Here is a 20593-nt window from a genome sequence, read left to right on the forward strand (position 1 = left end):
TTTGCTCTGAGATCTCATCATAATTTTCTTTATTCCTTTTTCAATGGATTCATCTCTTTACTACTTTAATGTTCCCTTTGCCATCTATTTTAGGCTACAGGATCAGAATAGAAATTAAATTGGATTGGGGCACTGAGGAGAAGAGTGTGTCTTAGCGCAAGAGTGGGAATTAGAGACTTTAGAAACTAGAAATTCATTAAGTGCAAACTTAGCCAAGGTTTTGTATAGACCACAGAAAGAACACACAAGAGAGGTATCAAGAGAATTCTCCACATTGTTGAAAAGGCTTGTATATGCTAGTTAATCAATGGTACTGAAGAGTTCCATTGAATTAACACTCTCATATATCATTAAAGTTTATATCTTTAATAACCACACTAATTGGTAAAATCTATTCATAAGTATCATTTCTCAGGGTTGTGAAAAAATGAAAAAATAACCAACTTTTCCATATTTTGCCTGTATAGATTTATTTTGTTTCTATAAATTCATATTTTCTTTTTCTTTTATGGTTATATATTTTCTGCCATTGCCTTTCAAGATACAGCCTTTTTTCTCCCCTCTTTCCAGGATAGAGGATTGATTAAATGTTTGTTCTCTGGAGCAAAAATCTGTATAGAATTCCAGCTTCCACACTAATTGTCTATGTGATCTTGAAAAATGTACAAAACCCTTCCAAGCCTCAGTTTTCTCATCTATAATATGCACAAAAGGACACAGCATATATCTTATTATCATTCCTCTTGCCATTGTTTTTGTTTTTCAGATTTCTAGGAGATGGGACTTCCTCCCATAATCCAATCCATTTAAGCCAACAGTGAGGTGGACACTCTTTACGTATGAGCACTGAAGTTAGAAGAGAGTTAATCCGTGTTATAAAACTTGTTTATACATAAAGCATCAACAGTCTTCTATCTTGCATGTGTTGGTCTTAGACTGTAAGCTTCTAGGAGATGAATAATTTTTAGAGAATGTGCACTTAAGTATTGTTTTGCTGTTAATATTTAGTTTATGTTACTCTTTAAGAAAAATCTATTCTAGTGTTAAAAATATGAACACTGGTGTTTTTGGTTTTGAGGAGGCCAGTGGAACCAACCACATGTTTTCAAAACACTTAAAGACAGTGGAGCCATCCATTTTGGTTTCCTTTCTCTCACAATCATTTGGCCTGATAGTACTGCTAATGATGTTATAGCCAACTGGTAAGGAGAAAACATCAGAGCTGTTTTAGAATTAGACAAAAAGAAATTAACCACATGGATTTTTAAACTGGACACCCAAAGTTTTAAATAAAGAGAATCTAGAATTGAAAGAGGAAAAAAAGAAAATGAATACATGGGAGTCAAGTCAAGTCTTAGTCTCCAGGGCAGAGAGTAAGAGTTCTATAATTGAACTACAATACCTTACAGTTTTCACAGAAAAGAAAATAAAGAGCTAGAAGTATTCAATGTGGCTTTACAAAAGCCTTTTCTTAAAGTTATGGCTAAGAAAATATTGAAAATGAAAAGGAGGACAGTGACTCAAAAAGTCATATACTGTGTCAGGCTGTTGAGGTTAGCAAAAGGAAAATAATATTTAAGTGAATCTATCTCGAGGGCAAAATAAAAAGTAGTTTGAGTTAATGTTAGCCAAAGGTTTTAGAAGGAAAACAAGTGATATATTTTTCAAATATCCTATCACACCAGAAATATACTGTAGCAAAAGCAATTTTGCTAATAAATCAAGAGGAACATTAAATTTTATATTAATTTCCTTTAAAATCAGAGGGAGAATTCTATTTAACTGAATACATAAGAGAATCATAGCTCAACTACTGCCTTCAATTTATGTAAAAAAAAAAAAGTGTGTCCAGAGGGATTAATTACTTATCAAAAGCCATAGAGAGAGTTAAGGTAGGGTGAGGCTGTGGAGGAGGAGAAATAGTCTGTGTTTTCAACAAGCTAAAATGTTTTAATAAATATTGTTTAGGAGAGAAGCAGGGCAGACATTCAAGACTTCAAAATTTGATTCTGGAATGGTGCTCAGTGCTTTGATAGAAGGCAGGAAAAACACAAATACGTTTGATTCATTCTAGTACACTCCTGGGAGGGTTTTTGTAGAACGGACTATCTGGGTGTGCTTCAACAATTTATATGCAACCTGGTCCATGTGTTTCTAATTCACCTAATAGTAAATTAAGCATCAAAACTGGCAGGCTTTTGAAGGAAAAGTTCATTTACTGGATACTGAACAAAGAGGAAAGATAAGAAAGACACAAGGTTCTCTACTTCTAACCCCAGAATAAAAGTCTCTCATGGATCTGGGCATGCTTCCCTTTTGGATATTGAAGACTTTTGACAGAGGTAACAGGAGCCTGAGTGATTGATCTCTTGGTCTGTGAGCATGCCTAAACCCCAAGGTAGTTGAAACCTACTGTGGATGCCATGATGATGACATCTCCTGGACCATGGTTGTCCATTTTGTATGTCCCCGTGTTTTCTATCTTAAGCAAGGATAGAGGAATAGATTTGAGTATCAGGAAGTCAATGGGATATAAATATTAAAAATATTTTTGAGAAAACTGAAACAGAAATGTTAATTTCTCCAACATCACACAGCACATCTCAATCCCCAAGACACGACAATCAAGAGAAATTTAAGATGTATTCAAAATAACTGCGACTACTTCAAGAACTCCAGTCCTTCTCTACTAGGCTCCAAAAATACAGACTAAATTGAAAGGTTTATGGATGAAGGAATAGCTTAAATATCACTTATTAATATAACTGTCTCATCATCACCAAGGGAAATGCATGGAACCAGAAAAGGGATATTTTGCCAGCCACTCTTCTTAATGAATAAGGTTACTGAGTTTTAGCTGTTGGCTTTAGAACTCTTAGAAATGTTCATTAGGAAATAGTATGAATAGTTTAAATGTTATTAATAAAGACACCAGTATATGCACCATCCAGCTTCAGAAATTAAGTATTGACAATTCCCTTTGCCATCACTCATTTGCTCTTCCTCATCAGATACTCTCCTCCCTGCACCACCAAGGTAACCACTATTCTATATTTTGTGTTTACCATTATCTTGCTAATCTTTATAGTTTTACCACATATATATGTAACTCTAAATATTGTCATTTTCAGTTTTTCCTTTTTTTGGATTTTTATAAATGGACTTGTGCAGTAATATATATTCCTTCAACACACTTAGTTTGAGTACATTTTGGGATTCATCCATGTAGCTGAAGTTTATTCATTATAACTCATAGATTGTATTCAATTGTATGAATACATCATTTAAAAAAAAACATTTATTTATGGCTGCATTAGGTCTTCGTTGCTGCGCGCAGGCTTTCTCTAGTTGTGGTGAGCAGGGGCTACTCTTCATTGCTGTGTGCGGGCTTCTCATTGCGGTGGCTTCTCTTGTTGGGAGCATGGGCTCTATGCACATGGGCTTCAGTAGTTGTGGCACTCGGGCTTCAGTAGTTGTGGCACTTGGGCTTCAGTAGTTGTGGCTCACGGGCTCTAGAGCACAGGCTCAGTGGTTGTGGTGCGTGGGCTTAGTTGCTACGCGGCATGTAGGATCTTCCCGAACCCGTGTCCCCTGCACTGGCAGGTGGATTCCTAATCACTGCGCCACCAGGGAAGCCCCCATCATTGTTTTTCACCATTGTTCTTTTGTCTATAGATATCTGCATTGTTTTGTTATTACATATGGTACTGCTATAATCAGTTTCAAACATGTCTTTTGTTCTGCATGTGCATGAGTTTCTCTTGGGTATACACCTAGAATAAGAAATGGACCTAGGTTTTATAGATCTGAGGTTTTTACAATTTAGGGACCTTATTTTAAAATATAGCCCCAAATTAGGAATGGAAGTGTATATTTATTTGGAATGAAAAAAGTCACAACACATTTTTTTTATTGACAATATGTCCCACACTGTATATTTCATAGCTGTGACTCATTTTTTAACTGGACGTTTGTACCTCTTAATCTACCTCAACTATTTCTCTCATCCCCACCACTCTCCTCTGCTCTGCCAACCACCTGTCTGTTCTCTACATCTGTGACTGTTTCTCTTCTGTTATATTTACTCATTTGCTTTATTTTTTAGATCCCCCATATAAGTGAAATCATACAGTATTTGTCTTTCTCTGTCTGATTTATTTCACTTGGTATAATACCCTACATGTCTATCCATGTTGTCAAAAATGGCAAGATTTCATTCCTTTTTATGGCTGAGTAATATTGTATTGTATGTATACCACATCTTCTTCATCCATTCATTTATCGATGGACGCCCTTAGGTTGCTTTCCTATCTTGGCTACTGTAATTAAAGCTGCAATGAACATAAGGGTACACATATTTTTTGAATTAGTGTCTTTGTTTTCCTTAGATAAATACCCAGGAGTGGAATTGCTGGATCATATGATAGTTCTACTTTTAATTTTTTTAAGGTACCTCTATATTTTGTTTTCCACAGTGGCTGAACCAATTTACATTCCCACCAACAGTGCATGAGGATTCCTTTTTCTCCATATCCTTGCCAACACTTGTTACTTGTTGTCTTTTTGATAGTAGTCATTTTGACAGATGTGAGGTGATATCTCATTGTGGTTTTGATTGGCATTTCCTTGATGATTGATGATGCTGAGCACCTTTTCATGTGCCTGTTGACCATATGTATGTCTTATTTGTAAAAAAAAAAGTCTACTCAGGTCCCCTACCCATTTTTTTTTCCACCTGCCCATTTTTTAATTGGATTGTTTGTTTTTTTGATGTTGAATTTTATGTGTTCTTTGTATATTTTGGATATTAACTCCTTATTAGACACATCATTTGCAAATATTATTAACATCTTCTTCCATTCAGTAGGTGGCCTTTTCATTCTGTTGCTAGAAGCTTCTTAGTTTGATGTAGTCCCATATGTTTATTTTTGCTTTTGTTGTTTCTTTTGCCTGAGGAGACGGATCCAAAAATATATTGCTGACTGATGTCAAAGAGTGTACTGTCTATGTTTTCCTATAGGAGTATGGTTTCAGGTCTTACATTCAGAACTTTAATCCATTTTGAGTTTGTTTTCTTTGTGTGTGTGTGTGTGTGGTATGAGGAATTAGTCCAGTTTGGTACTTTTACATGTAGCTGTCCAGTTTTCCCAGCTGTTGAAGAGGCTGTCTTTTCCCCATTGTATATTCTTGCCTCCTTTGTTATAGATTAATTAATCACATAAACGTGGGTTCATTTCTGGGCTCTTTATTCTGTTCCATTGATCTATGTGTCTGTTTTTGTGCCAGTACCATACTGTTTGCATCACTGTACCTTTGTAGTATAGTTTGAAATCAGGGCATCTGATACTTTTAGCTTTGTTCCTCCTTAACGTTGTTTTGGTTATTCAGGGGGTTTTTTTGTGTGCGTTTCCATACAAATTTTAGAATTATTTGTTCTAGTTCCATGAAAAATGCCATCAACATTTTGATAGGGATCACATTGAATCTGTAGATTGCCTTAGGCAGTATGGCCATTTTAACAATATTAATTCTTCAAACCCATGAACACGGTATAGCTTTCCATTTGTTTGTGTCCTTTTTAGTTTCTTTCATCAGTGTTTTACAGTTTTCCAAGGGCAGGTTCTTTATGTCTTTAGTTAGATTTATTCCTAGGTATTTTACTCTTTTTGAAGTGATTGTAAGTAGGACTGTTTTCTTAATTTCTATTTCTGATAGTTCATTGTTAGTGTTTAGAAATGCAACAAACTTATGTATATTAATTTTGTATTCTGTAACTTTACTGAATTCATTGATGAGTTCTAGTTGTTTTTCTTGGTGCTGTCTTTAGGATTTTCTGTGTATAATATCATGTCATCTGCTATTTAAAAATAGCCTCAAAATAGGAATGGAAGTGTATATTTATTTGGAATGAGAAAAGAAATCACAACAAATTGTAAGAACAATTTTTCTTATTTGGTGGAGATCAATGATATATCTGAATTTTTAACCTGTATTTTTCTGATGACTGAGAAATTTGTTGAGAATAATATCATAGGTTATTGGCCATTCATATTTCCTTTTCTGTGAAATGCCTTTTCTAAATCATTTCCCCATGTTTTATTTTTGGTCTTTGATTCACTGGAGTTCATTATATATTCTCTGTATTAATATGTTGTTGGTTACATGTATTGCATATATCTTTTCTCAACTTGTGACTTGTATTTTCATCTTTTTCTGTTTTTTTTTTCAATGAAGACAAATGCTTAATTTTAGTATAGCCCAATTCTATGATTCTTTCACTTCATATTCTCTATATTTATAAAATTAAAAATATTTTAACTTTTATGTTTGAGTCATCAATATATCTAAAATAATTTTTGTATATACCTTGAGATATAATTTATTTTTTTTCTACTGATGACCAGTTGTCCCAGCAAGTTGAGTGCCTGTCCTTTCCCCCATCAACCTGCAATGCTAGCTTTGTCTAGATCACTTTTTCATTTTTGCATATATGTTTCTTATCTATCTCTGCATCAACAGTACACTGTTTTAATTATGTAACTTTATAATAGATTTTGATATCTAAAAGCATTCCCCACTCCTCCTCCTCCACTGTTTCTTCTTTCTTCTATTCCCCAAGTGTCTTGACTGCTCACCTTAAGCATACTCATATAATTTAGAATTCCCCTGTAAATTTCCAGAAAAAAAACTCTGTTAATATTATTGATAACATTTATTATATATTTTACTAATTTGGGAAAAAATTGGTAGCACTATGACTTTGACTCTATCAAAGACATTATACACATTTTTCCCAGATTTAAGTACCAGTTTTTATCGTTCAAGGCAAATTCTACCACTTAAAACTTACATTTCCTCATAAAAAATGAAGTTGGCTTTTGTAGCAAAGCTGCTAAACTAATTAACAATGATAATTTGGATATTATTTAGATTTTCTCTGGAGACAAAAATCTATGAATAATGACAATTTTCTCAACAGCCATCATTTTCATTTCTTTTGCCGGATTATTGCATTGGGTAGATGATCCACTTAAGTAAAGATCCTTATTATTTTAACTTTAAGGAAAACACTTTTAATATGTTACCAATAAGTATTTGTTTGTTGTAGAGTATTTGACAAAGTCCTTATAAGGCAAAGAAGTTCTCTTCTATTTCTGGTTTACTTTTTTATTTTTTAATCATGGACAGATGTTGAATTTTCTCTAGGTTTTAATTTGTTTTTTGCATCTACTGAGAGGGCAATTTCCTCTTAATATGTTAATGTGATTTATATTCATATGTATTTTAATATTGAATTAATCTTGCACTTTTGACATAAATTAACTCTAATATAAATCTATTTTTAAAATAAATTGCTGGATTTGGTTTCATGATATTCTGTTAAGATGTTTGGATTTCTGTTGTTGACTAAGATTCCGTTATAATTTTCCACTTGAGCTGTACTTGCTGGTTTTGGTATCAAGGTTACTAAAGCATCAAATAATGTATATTGGGTCTGTGTTCTTTTTTCTGTGTAGTACAACCTTTCACATCACACCTTTATGGATAGCTTGTTTTATGCCCTATATAGGAAATCTTTGCTCACTCTGAAGTTATGAAAACAGTTTCTCGTGCTTTCATCTAAGGGATTTGCTTGTTACTTTTAACATTTAAATAAGTAAGCCATCTGGAATTGATTTTTATGCATGGTGTCAGACTGGGGGTCAGTATTCATATTTTTTCTATGTGAATATATGGTTGATTCAACTCATTATTTTTACTATTCTTGTAGTGTTTTTATAACATATACCCTTTACTTATTGCAATCGCATACACATTATTTACCACTTTCTCAATAATGCTATAATTTAGGAACATGTAATTCCATTTATTCCTATACCACCAGTAGCATAAATCTGACAATTTATTCTAATTATACAAATACTTTAAATCTATATTATCATTAGTTTTGTACAATATTCACTTATCTTTACCCACAAATTTTGCTGTTCTTTTTCATTGTTTCATGCATTTCTGTTTTTATCTGGGTTTTCCTCCAGCCTGAAAACATCTTATAACTTTTGTTGTGGGACAAGACAGCTATTCACAAGTTGAACTTTAGTATGTTTAAAAATGTCTTTAATTTCATCTTCATTTTTGAAGTATATTTTCATTGAACATAGAGATATAGGCTGATAATATATATGTTTTTTCCCCAGGACTTTAGAAACATCATTGAATTATCTTCTAGTTTGCATTGGTTTTGATGAGAATGATTTTTTTCTTCTTTCTCGGCCTGAATAAAATATGTTCATTTTCTCTGACTGCTTTTGGGATTTTCATTTTTCAAATCAATTTCAGTATGATTTGTTTGGTTTCAGTTTTTTGTATGTTTGTTTTGCTTGGGGTCATTGAGCTTCTTTAATCTGTAAACAGAGTTTCGATCAAATTAGGGAAAATTCTGACAATTTTTAAAATATTTCTTCTCATTCCAACCACATTTCCACTTTTCTAGGATTCCACTTCTGTATATGTTAGACTGCTTAATATTTTTCCACAGGTATACAAAACTCAGGGGTTTCCCCTCTCTTACTCTTTTTGCTTCTGTGTTAATAGTTCTATTGCTATGTCCTTATACACGCTTTTTTTTTTCTCAGTATCTCATCTGTTATTTACTCTATCAATTCTCATTTCAAATATTGTGCTTTCAGCTTCAGAATGTCATTTGTTTTACATCTTCTGTTTCTTCCTTTGTTATGTTTATATTTACCATTAAGCATGAACTTATCTCATTTGAAATCTTTGTTAATTCTATCATCTATTATTTCTGTATTTTTTCTTATTGATTGATCTCCCTCATGATCATGTGTCAAAGTTGCCTCCTTCTTCTTTCTAGTATTTTTTTATTGGATATAGGACATGGTGAATATTACATTGTCAAATGTCTGAATACTACTGTCTTCCTTTAAAGTGTGCTGAAGTTTATTTTGGCATGCAGATTAATTTGTCTTAGACCAATTTGTTCATGTTAAGGTTTATTTACAACCCAAGGTCCAACTGCTTTTTGTAAATAAAATTTTATTAGAATCCAGCTACACTCATTTGTTTGTCTGTTGTCGATGGCTGCTTTCACATAGCAGACATAAGTGTCTGGTACTCACAGACGTTATATGACCTACAAAGCCTAAAATATTTGTGATCTAGTCTTTTACAAAGACAAGTTTGCTGATTCCTGTCTTAGGCAAGTATGTGGACCTGAGTGAAGTCAGTAATAATGACATGTTTAAGATGAGACACGTTTGGGAGACGTTTAAAAACATGTATTTAAAGGTTTTCCAGGTCAAAGGTGGTAGAGAGGGAGGAATTTAGACAAGAGACTAGATATCTGAGCTGGTTAATTGAATAATTATTAGAGTCATTGACTGGAAAGCAAATACAGAGAAAAGTTGACTGGAAAGCAAATACAGAGAAAAGTATGCTTTAAAAAGAATGTGAGTTCAGTGTGGGGTTTTAGAGTTTAAGTTGCCTATGGAAAGGAGATCTGGTGATGTCACTTAAGTCAGTAATTCTCAGGTCTGGGAATTTGGTCAAGGTTAGAGATAACAATTTGGGGACAGTTATTGTTGATTTATGATTGAATTCACAGAAATAGGAAAAATTCTCACCATTTCTATTATTTTGCTAGCATATGCTTTTAAACAAGGGAATAAGCAAGCATACTGATATCTCAACAACTTTAACCCTGTTTAAAAAGTTCCTGGGGGTTTCCCTGGTGGCGCAGTGGTTGAGAGTCTGCCTGCTGATGCAGGGGACACAGGTTCATGCCCCGGTCTGGGAAGATCCCACATGCCGCGGAGCGCCTGGGCCCATGAGCCATGGCCACTGAGCCTGCGCGTCCAGAGCCTGTGCTCTGCAACTGGAGAGGCCACAACAGTGAGAGGCCCACATACCACAATAAATAAATACATAAATAAATAAAATTAAAAGTCCCTTAGATCTTAATTTCATATAAAGAATATCATGAAGAGATATCTTTACTTATAATAAACAAAAAATATTGAATAAATAAAAAGTTTATTTGTAAGGCAATTGTTTGGAAGTTAAATATATATATTAAGTGGAAACACTCTCAAAATACTCCTCTAGAGAATTCACAAAACTTGTAAAATCTATTACAAGCTCAAAGTTTAGTAATAATAATCTCATGTTTAGTATTCCTAACTGCCACTTTAAATATGGTTTCTAAAGGAGAAAAACATCAGTGCTGTATCTCAGAATATTAAAAAGATATTTTCAAAATTAGCATATTTTATAATGGTAATACGTTGGGTTTTATAGTATATTTTTTACCCATATCATTTTAGTGGGTAAAATGATGGCATTCCTATTGTTCCCACTTAACAGAGGATGAAAGAGGGTCAGATTGTTTAAAAGGCTTGCAATTAAAGATAATAGGGAGTATAACCTGGTTCTACCAATGCAATGTGTATTGTTTTACCCAGTCTCCCTCTTTACTTTCTGCATTGGTAGTGGCAGAGCACACGTTGAAACCAGGCAAATCTAGAATGGAGTGTCTAGGGTAGTTTCAGGGTATATCAGTAAGCATGAACAAAACATGGAGCAACTAGGTGAAGGTAACCATTTTCATTCAATGATCAAGAAAGTTTTTCCCAAGAGATGAAAGTACTGTGGTGATGTTGGGTTAAAGATTAAGAATTTAACATCAGTGGTGTTGAGATGAGCAGATGGAAAGCAGATTCTGTGCATGTCTAATAGATCAGAAGACTCTGAAACTGATTAACAGAAGGTGAAAGAGAAAGAACATGGGCTGCCTTGAAAACAGGTAGCAAAGAGCCAGTAAATAATGGCAATTTAACCAAGCTTGAATTGACCTAAAGTTTGGGAAATTAACTTTGCTGTGCTGCCTGTTCCTAAGGCAACGTTAGATATTTGTTCATAAGAGAGAGACAGTAGTAAAAATTCAAGTGTACACATTGATATTTCTACGATTTGACTTTGTTTAGATAATGGTGAAAGAATTATGAACTTCATACAATCTGTTCAGTGATTATTGCTTATAATTGTTTTATTCTTTTTAAAATCTCTCCATTTCCCTGCTTAAGTATGGGTTTCTCAGCTGAGCAATCCAGGTGTTTATACTTTCACTTAAACTGCAGTTTTCAAAACATTAAAAAAAAGAGCTGGAATTTTTAATTAATCTCTATTAGAATAGATGTATTTAATCTCAAACTTAACGTATAGGATCTTAAGTTTTATACAGTACTTAAAATTTTTGTAGCATTTATCAGTTTGCAAAGCACATATGGAACACTGCTAAAATAAAAAATGATTAAGCAATCTACACTGTTAATATACCCAGAAATGGAAAGAAGTTTAACTTCTAAATACAAAGTAAATTGTTTACAGTTTAATTATAGTGGTTTTTTTCTTTAAATAAACGTCTTAAGTATTTCTTTATCAACTGACTCAAGTCTCAATTCTGATATTTTCCAGGCAACCCATCATAAGGTAGAAACTTTTTTCCTACCCTTTCTCCACTAAAAATGTCTTCCTCTGAATGCCTCACAGTATTTTTTGTTGTTTGTTTTTTGAAAACTTGTTACTGGTTTAAGTTATTTATCCTTTATAATTACAAGCTTAGGATTTCAGAAGGATTTAACAGATGAAGTTTATGGAGAGACTGATGGAAAGTTGTTGCCTACTTATTATTTCTGTAGGTTTGCAGCCAAGGGTCTGGTTATGGGTCTGTGAGCATTATTGAGAAGAAGAACTGGACATGGAATAGACAGGTGCAAGAACAAACTAGAAACTGCCAGGTTCTTTCTGTTACATGTAATCTGCCAGGTTCTATCTGATACCACATCTAAGCATGAGGACCTTCAGAGAACAATAGCTACAGCTTCACTGCTGTCTTCCATACATACACAAGTACCTCTGGACCAACTCTATTTAGGCATTATACATAGAAGAAGATTCTGGAAAAAGGACTTCTCATCTAACCACACTGACACAGAAATATGTGAGAAAGATTATATATTATGAAATTTAAAAATCATATATATGAAATTTAAAAATCAATATCATTATTTGCAAATTACATGTTTCTATATGCAGAAACTATGAAAGAATCTACAGTCTTAGAATTAATAAATAAATTTACCAAGTTTTCTTCATAAATGGTCAATATACAAAAATAATTTCTGTATCTATTAGAAACAAATAATTAGAAATGATATTTAATATTATATCATTTACAATAACATCAATGGATATTAAATACCTAGAAATAAATCTAGGAAAATATGGTTATGATCTCTACATTAACTATTATAAATATTGATGAGAAAAATTTAAGAAAACATAAATAAATGAAAAAATATTATATTCTTATATTGGAGGAATAAATAATAGGATGCCAAAATCTCCCATATAAATTTATAGATAAAATTCAATATCAATTTTAATGTAAATTGACAAGCTGATTAAATATTTATATGGAGCTAAAAAGGTTTATAGTTTCTGCAAAAGTCTCAAATACATTTAACAGAGTTGAGAGTCTTACAATAGTAGATATGAAACTTATTATAAAGCCTCATATTCAAAACTGTGCATTACTGGTACAAGAATAGACAAATAGTCCAACAGATCTGAAAGTAGAGTCCAGAAACACTCTCACATATATATAGTCACCTGATCTGTACCAAAGGCACATTGCTAATTCAGTGGGGGAAAGGATTTATTTTCAACAAATGACATTAGACCAATTAGACACCTTTATCCAATTGAATAATTGGAAATAGATCATAAACCTAAATGTGAAAAGAAAAACAGTAAAGCTTCTGGAATAAAGCATAGAAGAACATCTTCATCAGCCTGAGGTAGGAAAATAATTCTTAAGTACAACACAGAAATAGCTAACCATTAATGGAAAGATGGACATAATGGACTTCATTAGATTAAGAATTTCTGATCATCAAACACAACATTCAAAGAATGAACAAACAGAACACAAACTGAGGGAAATCATTTGTAATACATATATCTGACAAAGGACTTAAATCCAGAACAATTAAAGAATTCCTAGCCTCTTAGAACAAACTAATAACTATAAAGGAAAATATAAATTAAAGTTCATCAACATTAAAAATCTCTTCAAAAGAAACTTAAGAAACTGAATAGGCAAGCCACATATTGGGAAATATTATTCACAAACCTATATGCTGTTTGTGTCCAGGATATATTAACAATTCTTACAGCACAATAATAAAGACAGCTAAACAATTAAAAAATGGTGGAAGAGTTCAACACATGCTTCACATAATGTGAATGGCTAATAAGAACATGAAAAAGTGCTCAGATCATTAGTGTTCAGAAAACTAAAAGCACATGAAATATTCCAACAAAACCTCTGACAAAGAAAAGTGCAAGAGCAGATCACTTTACTGGTTAATTTTACCAAATTTTTAAAGAAGGATTCTCTCAAATCCTCCTCACATCTCTTTCCAAAATGAAAAGAGGAGGAAACACTATTTTCACACATTCTTTGAGGCTAGCCTGGCAAAAAGCCAAAGATATCACAAGAAAAGTACTGACCAATATCTCTTATGAACATAGATGCAAAAATCCTGGATAATATACTAGCAAACTGAATCTAATAGCCTATATAAAGGATTAAACACCATGACCAAGTGGGATTTATTCCACAAATGCAAGAGTAACTAAACATGCAAAAATCAATATAACCAACTAATGAAGGAAGGTTAAAAAATAATAAGTTCATCTCAATTGAGCAGAAACAGCATTTCACAAAAGCCAACCCCATTTCATGATGATAACATTCAACAAACTAGGAATAGAAGGGGTCTTACTCAACAAGATAAAGGGCATTTATGAAGAACCCACATCTGACATAATTCTCAATAATGAAATACTGAAAGGTTTCCCCTTGAGATGAGGAAAAAGAAAATGATTCCACTTTTGCGCTGCTATTGAACACTATACTGGAAGTTATAGCTAGAGAAATTAAGCAAGGAAAATAAATAAAAGTCATCCAAACTGGAAAAGAAGAAATAACAAAAACTATATTCTCAGATAACAAGATCTTATGTATGGAAAATCAGAAAGAATGCACAATACAACTATTAGAAGAATAAACCAATTCAGAGGGCAGAGAGCAGAAGCAAGAAGAACTACAATCCTGTAGCCTGTGGGAGGAAAGCCACATTCACAGAAAGATAGACAAAATGAAAAAGCAGAGGACTATGTACCAGATGAAGGAACAAGATAAAACCCAGAAAAACAATTAAATGTAGTGGAGATAGGCAACCTTCCAGAAAAAGAATTCAGAATAATGATAGTGAAGATGATCCAGGACCTCAGAAAAAAGAATGGAGGCAAAGATCCAGAAGATGCAAGAAATGTTTAACAAAGACCTAGAAGAGTTAAAGATCAAACAAACAGAGATGAACAATACAATAACTGGAATGAAAAATACACTAGAAGGAATCAATAGCAGATTAACTGAGGCAGAAGAACGGATAAGTGACTTGGAAGACAAAATGGTGGAATTCACTGCTGTGGAACAGAATAAAGAAAAATGAATGAAAAGAAATGAAGGCAATTTAAGAGACCTCTGGGACACATTAAATGCATCAACAATCACGTTATAGGGGTCCCAGAAGGAGAAGAGAGAGAGAAAGGACCAGAGAAAATATTTGCAAAGATTATAGTCGAAAATTTCCCTAACATGGGAAAGGAAATAAACCACCCAAGTCCAGGAAGTGCAGAGAATCCCAGGCAGGATAAACCCAAGGAGAAATATGCTGAGACACACAGTAATCAAACTGACAAAAATTAAAGATAAAAAATGTATTAAAATCAACAAAGGAAAAATGACAACTAACATGCAAGGGAACTCCCATAAGGTTAAAAGCTGACTTCTCAGCAGAAACTCTACAAGCCAGAAGGGAGTGGTATGATATACTTAAAGTGATGAAAGGGAAGAACCTACAACCAAGATTACTCTACCCAGAAAGGATCTCATTCACATTCGACGGGGAAATCAAAAGCTTTACAGACAAGCAAAAGTTAAGAGAATTCAGCATCACCAAACCAGCTCTACAACAAATGGTAAAGGAACTTCTTTAAGTGGGAAACACAAGAGAAGAAAAGGACCTACAAAAACAGACACAAAACAATTAAGAACATGGTAATAGGAACATACATATTGATAATTACCTTAAATGTGAATGGCTTAAATGCTCCAACCAAAAGAAATAGACTAGATGAATGGATACAAAAACAAGATCCATATTTATGCTGTCTACAAGAGACCCACCTCAGACCTAGGGACACATACAGACTGAAAGTGAGGGGATGGAAAAATATATTCCATGCAAATGGAAATCAAAAGAAAGCTGGAGTAGCAATACTCATATCAGATAAAATAGACTTTAAAACAAAGAATGTTACAAGAGACAAGGAAGGACACTACATAATGATCAAGGGATCAATCCAAGAAGAAGATGCAACAATTATAAATATATATGCACCCAACATAGGAGCACCTCAATATATAAGGCAAATGTTAACAGCAATAAAAGAGGAAATCAACAGTAACAAAATAATGGTGGGGGACTTTAACACCTCACTTACACCAATGGACAGATCATCCAGACAAAATTAATAAGGAAACACAAGCTTTAAATGACACAATAGACCAGATAGATTTCATTGTTATTTATAGGACAGTCCATCCGAAAACAGCAGATTACATTTTCTTCTCAAGTGCACACGGAACATTCTCCAGCATATATCACATCTTGGGTCACAAATCAAGCCTTGGTAAATTTAAGAAAATTGAAATCATATCAAGCATCTCTTCCAACCACAACGCTATGAGATTAGAAATCAATTACAGGGAAAAAAATGTAAAAAGCACAAACACATGGAGGCTAAGCAATACATTACTAAATAACCAAGAGATCACTGAAGAAATCAAAGAGGAAATCAAAAATTATCTACAGACAAATGACAATGAAAACATGATGATTCTAAGAGGGAAGTTTATAGCAATAGAATCCTAGCTTAATAAAGAAGGAAAGTCTCAAATAAGCAATCTAAGGACTTCCCTGGTGGCGCAGTGGTTAAGAATTCACCTGTCAATGCAGGGGACATGGGTTTGAGTCCTGGTCCAGGAAGATCCCACATGGCATGGAGCAACTAAGCCTATGTGCCACAACTACTGAACTGGCATGCCACAACTACTGAAACCCAGGAGCCTAAAGCCTGTGCTCCACAACAAGAGAAGACACCACAATAAGAAGCCCATGCACTGCAACGAAGAGTAGCCCCCACTCTCTGCAACTAGAGAAAGCCTGCATTCAGCAACGAAGACCCAAAGCAGCCAAAAATAAATAAATAAATAAAATTTTAAAAACCTACCTTTTAACAAAACAAAACAACACAAAACAATAAAATCTAACCTTACACCTAAAGGTTCGGGTGTAGCCAGAGTGCTCAAGAAAAAGATGGAGAGGACTCAAATCAATAAAATTAGAAATGAAAAGGGTGAAGTTACAATGGACACTGCAGAAATACAAAGCATCATAAGAGACTACTACAAGCAACTCTATGCCAATGAAATGGACAACCTGGAAGAAATGGACAAATTCTTAGGAAGGTATAATTCTTAAAAAGGTATAAGACTGAACCAGGAAGAAATAGAAAATATGAACAGACCAATCACAAGTAATGAAATTGGAACTGTGGCAAATGGATAAAGAAGATGTGGTACATACATACAATGGAATATTACTCAGCCATAAAAAGGAAAGAAATTGGGTCATTTGCAGAGACATGAGTGGGCCTAGAGACTGTCACACAGAGTGAAATAAGTCAGAAAGAGAAAAACAAATACCGTATATTAATGCATATATGTGGAATCTAGAAAAATAGTACAGATGAACCAGTTTGCAACGGAGAAATAGAGACAAAGATGTAGAGAACAAACATACGGACACCATGGGGGGGAAGTGGGGGGACGGGGTGGTAGTGGTGGCATTAACTGGCAGATTGCAATCGACATATATAAACTAATATGTATAAATAGACAACAAATAAGAACCTGCTGTATAAAAATAAATAAATAAAATAAAAAATTCTTGCAACAAACAAAAGTCCAGGACCAGATGGCTTCACAGGTGAATTCTATCAAACAATTAGAAAAGAGCTAACACCCATCCTTTTCAAACTCTTCCAAAAAATTTCAGAAGGAGGAACACTCCCAAATTCATTCTACAAGGTCACCATCACCCTAATACCAAAACCAGACAAAGATACTACAAAAAAAGAAAATTACAGACCAATATCACTGATGAATATAGATGCAAAAATCCTCAACAAAATACTAGCAAATAGAATCCAACAACACATTAAAAGGATCATACACCATGATCAAGTGGGATTTATCCCAGGGAAGCAAGGATTCTTCAATATATGCAAATCAATTGATGTGATACACCATATTAACAAATAGAAGAGCAAAAACCATATGATCACCTCCATAGATGTAGAAAAAGCTTTTGACAAAATTCAACACCCATTTATGATAAAAACTCTCCAGAAAGTGGGCAAAGAGGGAACCTACCTCAACATAATAAAGGCCATATACAACAAACCCACAGCAAACATCATTCTCACTGGTGAAAAACTGAAAGCATTTCCTCTAAGATCAGGAACAAGACAACAATGTCCACTCTTGCCACTATTTTTCAACATAGTTTTGGAAGTCCTAGCCATGGCAATCAGAGAAGAAAAAGAAATAAAAAGAATACAAATTGGAAAAGAAGAAGTAAAACTGTCACTGTTTGCAGATGACATGATACTATACATAGAGAATCCTAAAGATGCCACCAAAAAACTACTAGAGCTAATCAATGAATTTGGTAAAGTAGCAGTATACAAAATTAATTTACAGAAATCTCTTGCATTCCTATACACCAACAATGAAAGTTCAGAAAAAGAAATTAAGGAAACAATCTCATTCACCATTGCAACAAAAACAATAAAATACCTAGGAATAAAGCTACCGAAGGAGGAAAAGAACTGTATTCAGAAAATTATAAGATACTGATGAAAGAAATCACAGATGACACAAACAGTTAGAGAGATATAACACGTTCTTGGATTGGAAGATTCAATACTGTGAAAATGATGATACTACCCAAAACAATTTACAGATTCAATGAAATCCCTATCAAATTACCAATAGCGTTTTTTTACAGAACTAGAACAAAAAATCTTAAAATTTGTATGGAGACACAAAAGACCCCGAATAGCCAAAGCAATCTTCAGGGAAAAAAACAGAGCTGGAGGAATCAGACTTCCTGACTTCAGATTATACTACAAAGCTACAGTAATCAAGACAATATGGTACTGGCACAAAAACAGAAATATAGATCAATGGAACAGGAGAGAAAGCCCAGTGATAAACCCACGCACCTATGGTCAACTAATCTATGACAAAGGAGGCAAGGATATATAATGGAGAAAAGACAGCCTCTTCAATAGGTGGTGCTGGGAAAACTAGACAGCTACAGGTAAAAGAATGAAATTAGAACACTTCCTAACACCATACACAAAAATAAGCTCAAAATGGATTAAAGACCTAAATGTAAGGCCAGACACTATCAAACTCTTAGAAGAAAACATAGGCAGAACACTCAATGACACAAATCACAGCAAGATCCTTTTGACCCACCTCCTAGAGAAATGGAAATAAAACCAAAAATAAACAAATGGGACCTAATGAAACTTAAAAGCTTTTGCACAGCAAACGAAACTACGAACAAGATGAAAAGACAACCCTCAGGATGGGAGAAAATATTTGCAAATGATTCAACAGACAAAGGATTTATCTGCAAAATATTTAAACAGCTCATGCAGCTCAGCATTAAAAAAACAAACAACCCAATCCAAAAATGGGCAGGAGAGCTAAATAGACATTTCTCCAAAGAAGACAGACAGATGGTCAAGAGGCACATGAAAAGCTGCTCAACATCACTAATTATTAGAGAAATCAAAACTACAATGAGGTATCACCTCACACCAGTTAGAACGGGTATCATAAGAAAATCTACAAACAGCAAATGCTGGAGGGGTTGTAGAGAAAAGGGAACCCTCTTGTACTGTTGGTGGGAATGTAAATTGATACAGCCACTATGGAGAACAGTATGGAGGTTCCTTAAAAATCTAAGAACAGAATTACCATATGACCCAGCAATCCCACTACTCGGCATATACCCAGAGAAAACATAATTCAAAAAGACACATGCACGCCAATGGTCATTGCAGCACCATTTACAATAGCCAGATCACAGAAGTAACCTCAATGCCCAGCTACAGATGAATAAAGAAGATGGAAAAAGAAGCTGTGGTACATATATACAATGGAATATTACTCAGCCCTAAAAAGGAATGGAATTGGGTCATTTGTCAAGATGTGGATGGACCTAGAGACCGTCATACAGAGTGAAGTAAGTCAGAAAGAGAAAAACAAATATCCTATATTAACACATATATGTAGAATCTAGAAAAATGGTAGAGATGAACTGGTTTGCAAAGCAGAAATAGTGACACAGATGTAGAGAATAAATGTATGGATGCCAAGGGGAAAAAGGGGTAGGGCAGGTGTGGTTGTTGTTGGTGGGATGAACTGGGAGATTGGGATTGACATATATACACTAATATGTATAAAATAGATAACTAATAAGAACCTGCTGTATAAAAATAAATTAATTAAATTAAATTTTAAAAAGAATAAACAAATTCAACAAAAGTTGCAAGATATTATATCAACACACAAATATTATTTGTATTTCTATACATTATCAATGAACAATCAAAAATTTAGCAAACAATTCCATTTATAAAGTATCAAAAAGAATAAAATTCTTAGGAATAATTTTAACAAAGAAAGTAGAAAATTTGCATATCGGAAACGATAAACTTTGCTGAAAAATAGAAAAGACTTAAATAAACGGAAAGGCATCTCATGTTCATGAATTGGAAGATTTAATTTTGTTAAAATGGCAGTACTTCCCAAAGTGATCTACAGAATCAATGAAATCTCTATCAAAGTCCAATGACCATACTGCAGAAAGGAAAACCTGATCGTAAAATTACCATGGGACTGCAAGGAACCCTGCACAGCCAAAATAGCAATCATACTTCTTGACTGCAAAACTAACTACAAAGCTACACTAATCAAAACAATGGCACTGGCATAAGGGTAACATATAAACCAATGAAACAGATGTGAGAGTACAGAAATAAATCAAATACCTATGGCCAACTAATTTTTGACAAGGGTGCCAAGACCATTCAATAAGAGAAAGGACAGTCTTTTCAATGAATGGTGCTGGGACAGCTGTATAGCCATTTGCAGAAGAATGAAGTTGTACCTTTACCTCCCACCATATATGAATTAACTCAAAGTGTTTCAAAGGCCTAACGTTAAGAGCTAAATCTCTTAGAAGAAAAGAGGTAAATCTTCATGACCTTGGACTTGCCAATAATTTCTTAGTTATGACAA

This window comes from Mesoplodon densirostris, chromosome 11, assembly GCF_025265405.1.
Source record: "Mesoplodon densirostris isolate mMesDen1 chromosome 11, mMesDen1 primary haplotype, whole genome shotgun sequence".
Taxonomy (NCBI): Eukaryota; Metazoa; Chordata; class Mammalia; order Artiodactyla; family Ziphiidae; genus Mesoplodon; species Mesoplodon densirostris.